We start from the raw sequence: 14,188 nt of genomic DNA on the forward strand, positions 1-14,188 counted from the left end.
AGAGCCAGAAGCAAAAGAGAGATTTCCTGGGCTTGCCCGTCTTTAAGTGTGAATCTCACAGAGGTGGATCCAGCTTTTTAAATGGTTCAATAGCTTGTCAGTTCTCAGAACTAGCCAGCTATTGGTTTTCGTTAGGCACAGAGGAAGCTCTCAGAAACCCCTTCTAGGAAATCATCTCTGTGAGTGGCTTCTTCCCTTCTCACCAATTAGTTCAAAACCAGCACGACCACTCACAGCTTGGTTTTGTCAATAAACTTGCTGAGACTGCACTCAATTCCTTCATCTATGTCAGGGATAAAGATATGCAACAGTGGTGATCCTAGTAAGGACCCCTGAGGTCTGCCACTTGTCATGATGTCCGTTTGGACATGGACCACTATTCACTGATGGCATCCCCCAGTCAGCTCCTTATGGAATGAACAGTCCATCCATCAAACTATGTATTTCCACTTTAGAGGGAAGGCTGTTGTAGAAGCACCATGTAAAAGACCTTACAGAAGTTCAGACACATTTCATACTTAGCTCTTCCCTTTCCACTGATGGAGGCACTCCATCATAAGAGACCAACCCATAGCAACAAGGTAACAAGGTAACAACCAACATAACAACAAGGATAACCAACAAGGCTTATCCTTGTTGAAGCAGTGCTGATTTCCTCAAGTCACCTCCCTGTCCTCCATGTGCTTTAGCACAGCTTCTAGGAGGATCTATTCCATGGTCTTCCCAGGCACAGAGCTGAGGTTGACAGATTGGTACTTCCCAGTATCCTCCTTTCTACCCTTTAAAAAAATGGGTGCAATGTCTCTTTTTTTCCCGTTGCCTGGGACTTCACCTGACTGCCATGACTGTTCAAGTATCACAAAGAATAGTTTGGCTGCTACATCAGCCAGTTTCTTCAGGTCTCTGGGATGCATCTTCTGTGATCCCAGAGACCTATGTACCTTCAGGTTCCTCAGGTGGTCATAAGCACCTGATACTTCTTTACAGCAGGTGCGGGTTTCCTTCCTTCCCAATTCCCTCCTTTGTGGTCCATCCACTTAATGTTTGTGAAGAGAGATTGCAGGGAGGACTGAGGCAAAAAATTAGTTGAGCATTTCAATTTGTTGAGCCTTCTACTCATCTGTTTCTACTAATTTGCTCATTGTGGGTGGGGGTTACACTCCCTTTACTTGCTCTTTCTCTTCCACTTCTGGCTGACATGCTTTCAGAAAGTGCTTACTATTCTTTGTGTATCTGTGTCTTTCTTGGCTGTAGCAACAAATACTGCTTATCTAAACATTTATATTTTATAAAGTTGTAAAGGAGATTATAATTTTACCCCTTGAAAGTTATACTAAAATTTCATCAAGTACTTTTTGGTGGAAGCAGGATTTATCTTTTTAGAAATATTTCTATTCCGGAATATCTGTCATAGAAGTGATTCATGAACTGTGTGCAACCCACAACAGCAATGAGCAAGACATTTCTAAATGGTTCACATTTGCTCCTCTTTACACAGGAAATTCAGAACATTCTTGTCCCAGGTTATCGTAGGGACAGGATAGAGAATAGCCCTCTGAGAAAGAGGGCTTTCTTGTGCCAACAGTTTACTGGAAAACACAAAATTTTCTCGTTAAACAAAGACTTTTAATAGACAGGTAGGGTAAGTGGGAGTAATCCAACAGCAATTCAATACCTAGCACTTGTGGTATCAAGTGTAGACCTATGAGTGAAACATTTAAGCTAATTGCACATCATGTGCTAAAATTAGATACCCAAGAAGTACATTCGAAACTGACAACATGATGAATAGGGGGCTATTTAAAGTCAGTATGGACAACTTGTGTCTGTCCTGATCTATAAGGACAGAAACACTAAGGGAAGTCTTAAATTCTGTTTTGCAAGTAATACCAGCAGCTCAAAATAGCTAGTTCTGGATAACCATTTGTCAGTTTGCAATAAATAGGTTGGAATTTTCTTTAAGATATTTGTTTAAGGTATTTTATACAAATAGTAAGGTATCACTTCCTAAAGGTAATGTAAGTCAGTTCTTTCAACTGCTTAACTGACTTGGTATAAGTGACTGTGATTTTGGTTTGCTGTGATATTCTGAGCAGCTATGTGTCAAGTGTGCTATAAAACTATCAGCCTTCTGTACATCATGGCAGTCAACGTTAATTTCTGGAAAAAAAAAGAAAAAAAGAGGTATTTATATCTCCACATACTTACATATCTGTTACATTCAACATACATAGAATGACAAATTGTATGATAGAAACTATAATGTAAAAAAACAGTTATGATTGAAAAATAAAGGCTGAATGCTATATGACCTTAAAATATTGAGTAAAAACATTCTTGGACTTCTTGGAATTTTATATGAGTTTTAATTTTAATTGGAATTTTAATGAGTTTTAATGAGGATTAAGATGATTTCTCAAGAAAATGAATCTGTGACTGGTGACCGAATTAGTCCATTATCTCTATTGTTTTTATGATGCCTTTAGTATAAAATGTTTTTTAGTTTTTGGTATTTCAGGGGATTATCAGAGAATAAAAAGGGAAAAATGAAGTAATTTCATACTGCTCTATGGGATATACACTAGAAATCTAAAACATTTGTAGAATTTTAGTAGAGGCATTCAAGAATCTTATAATTCACATCGGTGTTTTTTTCACACAATAGGCTTTGCGATAAAATCTCTCTAGGAATATTGCTAGAAGTTTAACCAAATGGCAAAACTGAGAAATAAATAAGGCTTTAGCAAGATGCAGACTTGATTATGTTTTATCCTTAATGACTGAAGGTCATGCCATGTGTTAATCTGTGGAGATCATACAGTTGCAAATGTTACCATCTGCCCTAAAATTATTGCATCAGAAAAAATCAATGTAATCAGCTCTCTGATATATATCATCTTGCATATATCCGGATCTAACTAAAGAAAGGACCATTTGTTGTAGGATCAACTTGCTGATAAAAGTAACATAAATCCTAAACTGTAAACCCAAACTGCTGCATTAACCAGAGTATACTCTGACACCTCTCCTTTTTGTTATCCTTGACACCCCTAAGCTGAGAATTTTCAACACTCCTCTGTTCCTTAGATTTGTTTTGTCCTGTTGCCTTTACAAGATTTTTGAGGAGGATGGATTCACTGTTAGGATGACTATGACTATGTCTGGCTCTTTCTAGGGTTCATTATAAGAAAATTAAAGAATCCAATCCAATTTTGGTTTTTATTTTCATTTTTTATTTATTTGTTTTATATATTTATTTAAATGTTTTTTCTAGTGTACTGTCTGGGTTTGGGGTTTTTTGGGGGGTTGGGTTGGTTTGTTTTGGTTTTTTTTAGCCGCTGTTTGTAGTATTTCAACCATCTTTTCTGCTCACATGTTAGCAGCCACTCTTTTCTACATGAACTTCCTCCTGATGTTTTGGGAGGACACCTTGCACCTGCAAACCCACAGACCACAAGTAGAGATGCTTTTTCATTTACTCTGAGCAGCTTCCTGAGGCGGTGGAGCTCACCAAACACAGTTGCAACATGGGAATGCACTGAATGCTCAAGGGAATACAAACCCTGCCACCCAGTGGGTTCTAGCGAGACAAACAGCCACGAGAAATAAAAATTAATCACTGAGGAGTTTCTATCTCTTTGATTGCAAGATGTTGGGTACTGTGCTTTTATCCAAAACTTGCTTTTATTATTAAATGCTAAGTCCTTTACTTTTTGTCTTTGTTGTGAAGAATGAATTGTCCCTGAAATGTAAGAATTTCTGAAGATCAGGGTATGGAGCTGTGTTTTCTAAATACTCATTTAATTAAGCTGTGAGCACCAAGGTCTGGAGTTTTTTTCAGTTTATATAATGGAAACGGAAATGTACCATATAATAACGAATGAGGTCGGAAGACATTTAATTCATCTGCTTTCTATTTTAAATACAATTTAATCTTAATGGTTTTGATGTTAAGTGTGTGCTATTTTAACTGAATTTAAAAAGTTTTAAAATTCTCATTAAAGATTTCTTTAGATTCTTTTAAAAGATTCTTACATTTCATTTATGGATGATTTTTCTATTATTTGTTCACTTATCAGAGTAAACTAAAAAGCAATGGAAATGATGACTTCTAGCACTTACAAGCAGACAAGGATCTGCAATCCAGAAAATTTTACATTATAGCTCAAGGAGTAAATAGAAATCACCACTCCTTTCTAAGCTTAGAGAAAATATTAATTGAAAGGAAAATGAATTTTTATATTTTTTTATCTTTGAATTTAATCTTTAAATTATTAAATCTTTAATAAATCTTTAATTTTATCTTTATCTTTGTACAAATAATCTTGCACAAAGTAGCTTTTTTCCCTATAATTTTTATTAATCAGAACTTGAACAGGGATTGATCTTCAGTGAAAAACACTTGACTTTGTTCCTTGACAAAGAATGTCTTAAATAGTTGTAATGTTTATAATCACAAAGATCAGAAAAAGATGTAGCTGAACAACTATCAATTTTAAAAAGTAAGAAGAACTCACTTCAATACCAGAGATGGATTTCAAGTTTTTGTTCCTCCCTGTATGGTGTGATACTCAGCCATGCTTCTCTTCTGATTATCATTCAAATATGTCATTTAGTACAGAATCTTTAGTTGAAGTTCATCTGACATAACTGTAAGTATAATTTATTAACTAAGCCTGTTCTTAACTTTTTTATCTCCAGCAACTCCTAGAACATTGAGAATTTTTTATTCATATTTTAATAAATGATAAGCAAATACAATTTTGAATTATCTTTGTAAGTAGACAAGGTATGTATGCAAAACCCCCTGAATTTACCTATGTTATGGTATCAAGTAATTGATGTAGTTCCTCAATGACCAAAAAATATATTGCAATCATATTCATAAAATGTAGTATTCTTGTCTTATGAATGAAGTATGAAATGTAGGTTATACTACTTGTTATTTAACTGTCTATTTGATATATAAAATTTGAGATCTTTCAGGATGTTTTAATCATTCTTTTAAATTTGTTTCTTTCTTTTATTACTATGTCTGAAAGCCCGTAAATCTCTTGCAAGCCTGAAACAAATGTACACACAAATTTGGGAACTGCATATGTAGTAGCTGCAGTAGCTCAGGATATAATTGCTTAATGCTAAGAAATTAAGGTATACAAAGAATGCCTCTGGCTAACATATCATTGCAAAGCCCTACATAATTTTTGTCAACAATTTCCTCCTGTGAATTTTGCCATATATGTCTATGCAAATTTGCCTGTTGGATCAATAAAAACCTTGCTAAAATTTGTCCTCCTCAGCTTTGGCTGAAAACCACCCAGAATTCTGTAAAATTATAGAAATCATGTTTTGGTTTTTTTGGTTTTTTGTTTTTGTTTTTTGTTTTTTCTGTTATGGTTGATTCTTGGACTATTTTATAAGAACTCCCTAATTTTGTGAAAATGTGTTTCTGCTTGTTGCATTCAAAATACAGTTATTCTATATTTCAGAGAGAAAGAAAGACCGGATTGGAGAATTCTCTGTATAGTTATGCTAGTACTAATAATTCATTTTCATTGAGAATTAAAACAGTTGAAAATAATGTATTTCAGGAGAAACCCTCCTTTTTCAGCTCTTTACTGATTTGTAGTTTGGGGATGGTTGGCTGGTAAGTGAGCAGGTGATATTCTTATATACAATTTGTTTCCTGTTCTTTACATGGCCACCACAATTCATGCTGCTGCTTGAAGAAAGGCTTTCAGACCTGTTATAGTAGATACTGCATGACACATTTCCTGATAGTTCAAAACAGATGTAGAATGGTTTCTCCTTTTCCATGGTGATTTTATTCCTTAACTTCATTCCTTTCTGGTTTTCTGTTTCTATTCCTTCTTCATTTTTTCTTTTTTTTTTTGGGCGGGGGGATGTGGATCAGGGCATGGGCTGGGGAGAGTTGCTTTGGCTACAAGCGTGCGGTTTCTTGCCAATGCTGTGCTATTTTGTATGTTGCAAGAGGAAAGATCAACAAATAGACCTTCTGTATTGATTTCAAAGAGAACTGAGAGGAAGCAAGTTGTCCAAAAAATATTCCTGAATCTCTTTGCAGAGGTCTGGGGGAAGTGATGAAGTCTGCCTTTAAAATATAATCACTTTTAAAAAATGGCAATTTAAGAACATAAAGTACTGAAACTGATAAACAAATTAAAATTACTGTTCTGACATAGATAATATTTCATTGATATATTTTTTACTGCTAGAAATACACTAGAATGTTATATGATTCACAGCTACTATATGAGCAGCTACACTATATAAACTAGACTGCTAGATGACGATGTAAAGCAGTTCCTTATTCCAGCATGTACAGTAAAAAGGGTCTTTCCTTCTTGGATTTCAGGTTTTTTATCACCTTCCCATGCTTTTGCTAAAAATGAAACCAAATAGCTGATCTTTTCTTAGATTTTTGTTATGAGACAGCACCAAGCTATATTTGACTCATCTGTTTGCTGAACTAGTCAGTTACTGGCCAACACAAAACATTTTCAAAGTGTACCCTGAGAAAGAGGCACTTTATTTCTGAGATTAAATTTTCAGCCTATGAAATCACATCCCAGTTAACAACCTACTTTCAAGGTAAATTGTTTTCAAAACATAAGGTAAAATTTTTTCAGGTTTTACAACTGTGTCTGACCTGCTTCAACAAGGCTTTAGTGCTGTATTTTCATATTTTGGTCATTCTCTTATTTTAGAAACCCATTCAAACAGAAGAGAATTCAACTACAGTCTTCATTGTGTAGCTGAAGTGGCAAGGGTTCAAGAAACAGAACAGTTACTAGGAGATCTGAGAAACCGTAATTCTCAGTAGCCCTAAAGCCTTTCTAGAGTCTGCCTCTGCCAACACCAGCAGGTTCCAAATGAAAATCCTCAGAGCCTGTTTTCCAAATGCCAACTTCTTAGCCCTTGTACTCCATGCTGGTTGATCTGGCCAAGAAAACTATTGTCCTTATTTTTTAATTGTCTCGGGCATTACTAGTGTGCATCACTGTGGTAAAAGTGTGATTGGTGATTTGTCCTATTTAAGACCCAAGTAAGAGCAGAATTAAAAATATTTGTATTCTGATGCAAATTGAAGCATAACATTTAAACCCAATGAAACAGATAATGGCAGTACCACTGCCTAGAGCAGTACTGTTTTACTTAACTTTTTTAAATGTAGTCAGCAGTAGAATGTAGAGGATTGTGAGACAGGTCTTCCATTAAAGGCAACAGAGTTCATTACCACCACGTTTTTAACAGAAATCAGCTTGTTAATATCTTCATTTCCTTTGTGCTGAACAAGATTAGAAACTATGGGAACAATAAGATGGTCTTCCTAAACACAGAAAACGATGGTTCTATATCCCCCAGGTAGGTGAGGACTGGCTAAAAAACATTATAATTCTCATAATTATATCTCAGGTTATGGCTGATATTGCAATCTCTCTGTCTTAACTCCCAAAAAATTCCTTCATCAGAATTCCTTTTGCTCTCAGTGACAGTTAAGTAACTCATACAGTAATAAAATATTAACCATTTTTAAATAAACAATTCAGTGTATACAGCTGATAATCTCTTTGTTTACCTAAAGCATATGTCACTCTGATAAGGTATATGATTTGGTATAACAGTGCAGTTATACTAGTATGTCTATTTTCCTACCAGCATTAGATAAACAGTGCTTCTTCTGTTCATTGTTTACAATACTATAAAATTGCCCACAGATTAGCTAGTTTGTGTAGTAGTGGAGGAGAATCAATTGTCAGCAGCTTACTTTATCCTTATTTTTAATAAATACATAATTATTAGAGCAATTAAAAGTATAGACGCCTTAATTTGTGATTATTGAATGATTAAGGGTCTGTAGTCAGAACTTGGACCTCGCTGAAATGTTATTCCAACAGAGTTTGTTCAGATGTTTAAAGTCAGACATGATAAGAAAGTATAACAAAGGATAGAGAGACTAGGATTGCAGGCAAGAAAAGATGGGGATTACAGTGCATTTCTTTGTCTGACATGCTCTCTCCTGTAGAGCATTATACTTTTGATGGATTTTAGTACTTTTTCAAATTTAAGAGGAAGCATAAAGAATATAAGTTCTTCTGGGCTAAATAACTAGCAACTGAATGTCTATTACATCTCCAATTTCATAACCAGAAGCTATTGCTCAGCTGATTCCTTCAATTTTCATGGTTGTTCTGTATTTATACAGATCATAATTTTCAGCTGTCCATAGTAAATTCCTGGCCCTATGAAATTCAATTTAAAAGTCAACTTCAAGTCATATTACTAGGTTTAGGGTATTGCCACATGGAAGCAGAAAAATTCTGGTAAAGAAATAGAGATTAGTCTTAGGTTTTAAATAAAAGAGTTCATTATCATGAATTAAAATAGTGCTTTCAGAAATTGAACAGGATTAAAAGACAAAACAGAATATAATTATAACATCTGTTTGCCCATAAAAATACCATGCCCTGCCTTAGGACTGAAGCCTAAGAAGTACACACTTCTGGGCAAAGCTAAGTATACTGTCACTTAGGTTTGCAGAAATTTTATAAGAACACAATGTAACTGTATTTCTAAATTGTCATTTCAAAGCTATAAAAGCCTTAAATGTGTTTTGAGTAATCAGGAGGAAAGCTGTGTATAGTTGAGTTAATTTTCCTGATCTTTGCCTCCTATTAGAAATTATTGTAACAGACTTAAGACAAATATATGTAGTTTAAATGCTAAAATCCACAGTTAAATATGTGTAATAAGACAAAGTACATTGATCAACTAGTTGTTTTATAATAAACCAATTTTTTTTAATGTCTCTTTAAGGAAAATTATGTCATGGCCTTGAACACATCAACAGGTTCTAATTGCCATTAGAAGCCTGTAACCTGCTTTCTTTGTATGTCCCCTCTGAAAACTGTTCCTCTCACTGAATGGTTGATTGCTTTTATTTAAGGCCAAATCACCTTCCCTTGCCGAGAATACAACCCTTGCTGCTCACTGACATGTTTATTTGCCATTTGTTACTCCAAATGTCTGTAATTAGTCCCTCAAAAATGTATCTCAATAAAAAAAAAAAAAAAATTACCAACATTTCTTGGGTATGTTTCGCAGTCACATTAACGTAAATAAATTGAACAAACTTTCATCTTGCCCTTAAAAAAGCCAGTCGGGTAAGAACTGTACTCTATGCATGCTCAATCATCATCTCAAGTTACCTTTAATTAGGGATTAAAGCTTGTTTGTATACGGCTTTGAATTAACTATATTGCTTTGAATATGTTTTTGCAGCCATATACTATCACCAGCAACTCTTGAACCTTAACCTGTCACAATTATATATATAAATGCTGTTATTCTGTAAGCAGGTAATGTGAGTCCTTCAAGGGCAGTAGCAGAGACTTGCAGTGCATAAAGGTAAGAAGACCCATGATGGGGTGTCTCTGTTTGGCGTGTGATCCTAAACAAGTCAATTGAACTGCCCTCCGATCTGGTGATCTGCTCAGTGAAGGGTCCCCATAGCAAGACAATGACAGACTGGTCAGGCACAAGGCTTCCCTTGGGCATGGACGGACTAATCAAACATTAGGGATTTGGGAAAATCTCCTTTGCATGTGACAAGTGCCAGTACTTTCTGGGACGAATCCCATGGCTGCAGTGCAGCTACCGATGGCTAAAGGATCTTGGGAGAAGACAGGTGAGGAAAGAGAGAGACAGAGGGGTTGCCCTCTACATCAGGAAGTAGAGACATCATCTGTCTCTGAAAAACAACCACAAGCAGGTCAAAAGCCCATGGGTAAGAATTAGGGACCAAGGCAAGAAAGGGAACCTTGTGGGTGGTTTTAAGTACAGACCCCTGATCAAAGGGACCCTACTGATGAAGCCCTCTTGCTCCAGCTACAGGCAGCACCATGATCACAGGCGCTTGTCCTGCTGGGGCACTTTAACCACCCCAAAATCTGCTGGGAAAGCAGCATAGCGGGCTGCAGGCAAGCCAGGAGACTCTTGGAAAGCATGAGGGATACCTTCTTGAGCCAAGGAATACACAGCAGCCCTACCAGAGGACAAGCAATTCTGGATCTGATGGGCACCAGTGTGAGTGAGCTGACCTTGAACGTCAAGACTGGAGGGAGTCTGGGCTGCAGTGATCATGCATTGGTGGGGTTTGCAGTCCTGCAATATGGGCCGGGCGAGGAACAAAGTTAGGCCCTGAACTTTAGGAAAGCAGACTCCCAACTCTTCAAGGAGATAGCCAGTGGGATCCACTGGGAGACTTCCCTCAGGGACAAGGGAGTGGAACAGAGATGGCAGATCTTCAAGGAAGTCTTCCACAGAGTGCAAGAGCTGGCAATCCCCAGGAGCAAGAAACTGAGGAAGGAAGGCAAAGGAACAGCAGGGCTGAGTAGGGAACTGCTGGTCAGACTGAAGGGAAAGAAGCAAATGCACAGGCAGCTGAAACCAGAAGAGCTTGAAGAGAGCTTGAAGAGATCGAGTTTGGTTGTGCAGGGTCAGGGTGAGGAAGTCCAAGGCAAAACTGGAATTGAACTTGGCCAAAGACACAAAGAATAACGGGAAGGGTTTCTACAGGCACGTTAACCACAAAAGGAAGGCCAAAGAAGGTGACCCTGTCTGATAAGTAAGAGTGGAAAACTGGTAACAATGAATAAGGAGAAGGCTGAGGTACTCAAAGGCTTTTTGCCTCAGTCTTCAAGGGCAGTATTTCTTCACAAACCTCTTGACTGGACGGAAAGCAGGATGGGGACTGGGGTAACTAAGTCCTTCCCACTGTAAGTAAAGATCAGGTTAATGTCCATTTAGGGAACATGAGCGTACAGAGGTCTTTGGGGCCAAATGAGATACATCCCAGAGGCCTGAGGGAATGACTGATGTATTTTCCAGGCCATTTTCCATGATATTTGAAAATGTATTGGAAGTTAGGTGAAGTCCTGGGTAACAGGAAAGAGGAAAACATTACACTCATCTTCAAAAAAAGGTAGAAAGGAGGACTCTGGGAAGTACCAGCCTGTCAGCCTCACCTCTGTGTCTGGGAAGATCCTGGAACAGACCCTCCCAGAAGCTGTGCCAAGGCACATGTAGGACAGGGAGTCATTTGGGACAGACAGCATGGCTGCACCAAGGGCAGGTCCAGCCAGACCAATCCAATGGCCTTCTGTGATGGGATGCCCACATCAGTGGGCAAGGGAAGGGTGACAGATCTTATTTATCTGGACTTCTGTAAAGCCCTTGATGCAGGCTCTGACAATATCATCTTTCTAGAATGGAAGGAGATGGATTTACTGAGTGGATTGTTATGTAGGTGAAAAATTGGTTGGATGGTGGCATCCAGAGGGTTGTGGTCAATGGCCATCAGTGACAAGAGGTGTCCTTCCAGGGGTCCATACTAGGACCAGTGTTATATAATATTTTCATTTACGACCTAGACAAATGGATTGAATACACCCTTGGCAGATTTGCAGATGGCATCAAGCTGAGTGGTATGGTTGGCACACCTGAAACATGGGATGTCAACCAGGAGACTCTGGGAGAGCTTGAAAAGTGCACCCTTAGAAATCTCATGAGGTTTAACATAAGTGCTGGTTTTCGCTGGTGTAAAGTTAACCTTCACAGTGGCTGGTATGGGGCTATATTTCTGATTTGTGCTGAACACAGGGTTGATAATACAGAGATGTTTTTGTTATTGCTGAGCAGGGCTTGCACAGCGCTAAGGCCTTTTCTGCTTTTTGTACTGCCACACTGGGGAAGGGACTGGGAGCACTTGGGAGAGCCAGGACAGGTGACCCCAACTTACCAAAGGGATATTCCAGGCCATGTGGCAGCAAGCTAAATTAAGCTCACTATAAAGTGAGAGGAAGAAGGAGAAAGGAGGGGACATTTGGAGCAATGGTGTTTGTCTTCCCAAGTCACTGTTACCTGTGATGGGGCCCTCATCTCCTGGAGCTGGCTGAACACCTGCCTGCCCATGGGAAGCACTGAATTAATTCCATGTTTTACTTTGCTTGCATGTGTGGCTTCTGCTTTCCCTTTTAAACTGTTTTTATCTCAGCCCATGAGTTCTCCAGCTGCTACCCTTCTGATTCTCTCCCCAATCCTGCTGGTGGGAGAGTGAGTGAGAGGCTATGGGGGTTTGGCTGCTGGCTGGGATTAAACTGACACAAAATGTAGAGTAAGGTGTTGCACCTGGATTAGGGCAACCCCCTGTATTAACACAGGCTGTGGTGAACATACCAGAGCAGCCCTGCTGAGAAGTTCTTGGGGGTGCTGCTGGGTGAGAGGCTGGACATGGCCCAGCCATGGGCACTCCCAGCCCAGAGAGCCAAACGTGTCCTGGGCTGCATCCAGAGCAGCGTGGGCAGCAGGGCCAGGGATGGGTTTCTGCCCCTCTGCTCTGCTCTGCTGAGACTCCACTGCAGTGCTGCATCAGCTCTGGGGTGCCAGAACAGGAAGGACATGGAACTGTTGGAGAGAGTCCAGAGGAGGCCACCAAAATGATAGAGGTACCAAAATGAAGCACCTCTCCTACAAGAGAGAGAATAAGCCAAGAGAATTTAATTTGTTCAGCCAGGAAAAGAGGCACCTTCAGGGAGACCAAATTGCGACCTTCTAGTACCTCAAGGGAGTCTACAAGAAACCTGGAGAATTTTTTTTTTTTTAAAATAAGAGTATGTAGTGACAGGACAAGGGACAACAGCTTCAAATTGAAAACAAGTAGGTTTAGATTAGATATCAGGAAAAAAATCCTTTACTGTTTTTTCTCTCTAATTTCACTCCTTTTTCTAGACTTCCTTGCCCCATTTTTTCATGTACTTCTTATATTTAGACTCTGTAAAACACCTTAGAATCCTTTTGTCAATAATCTGGCAGGTAAGATGTATTAAACAACAATTTCATAGCTCTGATCATTGTCTGCTAATTGCTTCTGTTACCTGCTTTGACACCAGGTTTGAAGCCTGCTACACCAACAACTCACCTGAATACTGAAAATCCTGTGGCTTTCTCTTTGTGAATATTTTTATGAGAAAACAGTGAAAATGTCAGATTTCCTGGTATAGTGCCTAAAAAGGTAATCTTAATGTTTAAGGAAAGAACATGCATATATTCAGCCCCAACTTCAATATACATTAGAGAAAAATACATTTATTGCAGGAAATTAATTTTTCTGATAGTAATTTTTTCATCTTGGGAAATCTAGGCAACATTTGCAGCTAGGTCTGTCAGGTCCCTTAGTTTATAACACTGTTATAATACCTAATGTATATTTTGATTTCTTTAACAAAATTGTAGTTTATTCATTACTTTCTCTGTTGGGTGGAAAACGAAGAGGATCTTTACACAACAGACTTGAGTTCACTCTAATGAGATGTTCTTACTGAGATCATTCAAATATTGAGAAGATGATTATTTCAAGAACTACGTAAGAAACAATCAGATAAAATGACACTAACTTTTAAATATTCCTGCTAATCATATTACAATTACTTTTTATTTTCCAAATGACCCCTTGTTCTCCTTATACAATTTTCTGCTTTGATATAGCCTATGTATTTTGATTTGAGTTTTCTGGAGATCAAGGTGCAATCTTTCACTTGTGATGGCATTTTTTTCTGACTCTGAATGTGTTTTCTTTTGGCCTCAGGCCTGTATGCAATCCTGAAAACATTGTGCCTTGAGGTGAAATCAACAGGATTTATTTTTTCTTTCATATTGTTCATCTGTATGTTTGTGTAGCTTCTATTGAATTCTTTCACTCTTTGGATTAAATGCTCTGTGAGTTCCAAGACACAGAATTGTCCTTTGAATCATAGGATCACAAGGTATTTTATGTTGGAAGGACCTGCTGTAGGTCATTTTGTCAAACCACCTGTTCAAAAGGGCTACCTTCAGCATCAGGTGAGGTTGCACAGAGCCCTGTTCTACTGAATTTAGAAAAATTCAGAACATAAATACTTTGTAATCACAAAACCTGCTCCAATTCCTGTATCCTCTGTGTTTTTCCTTACAGGCAGTGAGAATTCATAACTTGTGACTTCTGTCTATTGTTCTTCCGATGTGTACCTCTAAGGAAAGTTTGGTTCCATCTTCTCTGTAATCCCCCTGCAGGCAGGTGAAAAGCTTGCTTCTAATCTCCAGTGTCAACAAAAACTGCTGTCCTAGCTCT

General features: G+C 38.1%; 2 long non-coding RNA genes across 7 annotated transcripts in view; both read left to right on the top strand.

The window, feature by feature from the left end:
* Positions 1-14,188, top strand: part of LOC111940634 (uncharacterized) — a 51,080-nt gene that overhangs the window by 13,569 nt on the left and 23,323 nt on the right. The gene's annotated exons all lie outside the window — the stretch shown is intronic.
* LOC147648449 (uncharacterized) lies at positions 9,381-12,929 on the top strand. The gene is made up of 2 exons (XR_015280407.1): positions 9,381-9,429; positions 9,910-12,929. It is a non-coding gene; the product is annotated as an uncharacterized LOC147648449 (long non-coding RNA).

This window comes from Cyanistes caeruleus, chromosome Z (genome assembly GCF_971803275.1).
Source record: "Cyanistes caeruleus chromosome Z, bCyaCae1.hap1.1, whole genome shotgun sequence".
Classification (NCBI taxonomy): Eukaryota; Metazoa; Chordata; class Aves; order Passeriformes; family Paridae; genus Cyanistes; species Cyanistes caeruleus.